Here is a 1783-nt window from a genome sequence, read left to right as displayed (position 1 = left end):
TTAGTTCAGTCAGGCCACGTAGGCATAGGCTGCGACCAGCTGATGTGGTCAGCTGTCAAATCGCTCCAATCACTACTATTCTCTTATTATACACGGGACATATATACGTGGCATTACTGCTTGGTAAGTATGCTCAAACTGCTCGCAACCCTCCCTCCCCATTTTAAGCATAAGCATATTACTGTGCACCTTCTGGTTGTTGTCTTCTTTTGTTTCAGATCACTAAGGCTTCCAAGTCCCGGCTGCCATGGACCTCACTGCTGAGAGACTCTCATCCTCATAACCAAGCTACAGTATAGAAGTTCCACTGCACATATACACGATTACCACCGTTCGCTTTTAAAGACATTACTAAGTGTCTTAATTGTATGTATTTCCAAGCTGATGCTCCGGGGGGTTAATGTTAAAGCTCTTGTATGTTCAATTTATTCTGGAGCAAATAACCCCCATTGGAACCATACCGCCAAAGATAAATTGTGTTCAATAAACTCAAGTAACTTGCCAAAGTGGTCCTGTCTGAAATATATATATATATACACATAAGTGATTTATTATTATTATTATTAGGGCTTCATGTTAAAGTTAATTTAATGTTTATTCTAAAAAAAAGTGAATATAGCTACTAATTGTATTTGTTGTTTGTTGATTTTCAAATATAAAACGTATTGAAATGTTTTCAGTGTGTGTATCAGTTCTTTTTGAACATTTTCATCTTAATTTTAACAAAACCGTGATAGTATTGATAACCGTGATAACTTTGGTCACTATAATCGTGATATGAAATTTTCATACCGTTACATCCCTAATACAAGCACTCCAGGCGACGCAAGCGAGGGAAACGCGCCAGCACGCTCGTGAAATTCCGACAGTGTGGTTTTAGGACTCATTCATCTGGCGAATCTCCACTCCCTAGCAAATAAATCAGACGAACTACAACTCCTCACCCGCACAAACAAGGACTTTTTAAACTTCGCTGCGCTCTGCTTCACTGAAACCTGGCTGAACGGAGCCATCCCGGACAGCGCGTTACATCTAACGGGCTTCCAGCTGTTCAGAGCGGACCGCGTCACTGAGTCGTTGGGGAAAACGAGAGGTGGTTGATTATGTTTTTATATCAATGAAGGCTGGTGTACAGACGTGACAGTTTTAAAGATGATGTGTTGCCCAAATTTGGAAGCTCTCTTCATTAAAAGTAAGCCTTTTTATTCACCGCAGGAGTTTTCCTCATTTATTCTGGTGAGTGCGTACATTCCTCCTGATGTGCGTGTAAGCGCCGCGCTACAACTGTTGGCCGATCAGATCACACACACAGAACAACGTTATCTGGACTCTTTCATTATCATTCTCGGTGATTTTAATAAAGCTAATCTCACCCGTGAACTGCCTAAATATAGACAGAACATCACATGCCCCACCAGAGACAGCAATATACTGGACCACTGCTACACTGTTTTAAAGGATGCATACCACTCTGTCCCCTGAGCAGCTCTAGGACTATCTGATCACTGTTTGGTTCATCTTCTACCAGCCTACAGGCAGAAACTCAAATCTGCTAAGCCTGTAGTACAAACTGTAAAGAGATGGACTGCTGAAGCAGAGCAGGATTTACAGGCCTGCTTCGAACTTACTGATTGGAGTGTTTTTGAGACTGCAGCTACTGATCTGGATGAGCTCACTGACACCATGACATCCTACATCAGTTTCTGTGAGGACATGCGTGTTCCCACCAGGACTTATTTAACATTTAACAACGACAAACCTTGGTTCAGTGCAAAACTCAAAC

At 41.8% G+C, this 1783-nt stretch overlaps 1 long non-coding RNA gene across 1 annotated transcript in view; it reads right to left on the bottom strand.

The window, feature by feature from the left end:
- LOC107574939 (uncharacterized) overlaps nt 1-848 on the bottom strand; it is a 9915-nt gene extending 9067 nt beyond the window's left edge. Inside the window, exon 1 of the long non-coding RNA XR_001607761.1 lies at nt 816-848. This is a non-coding gene — a long non-coding RNA (uncharacterized lncRNA). The remainder of the gene's footprint in view (nt 1-815) is intronic.
- Between the last annotated feature and the right edge of the window lie 935 nt (nt 849-1783).

Source organism: Sinocyclocheilus grahami, unplaced genomic scaffold (assembly GCF_001515645.1).
Source record: "Sinocyclocheilus grahami isolate Dianchi unplaced genomic scaffold, SAMN03320097.WGS_v1.1 scaffold2397.1, whole genome shotgun sequence".
Taxonomy (NCBI): Eukaryota; Metazoa; Chordata; class Actinopteri; order Cypriniformes; family Cyprinidae; genus Sinocyclocheilus; species Sinocyclocheilus grahami.
The sequence above is the reverse complement of the archived record's forward strand: the minus strand, read 5'-3'. Positions and strand labels throughout refer to the sequence as shown.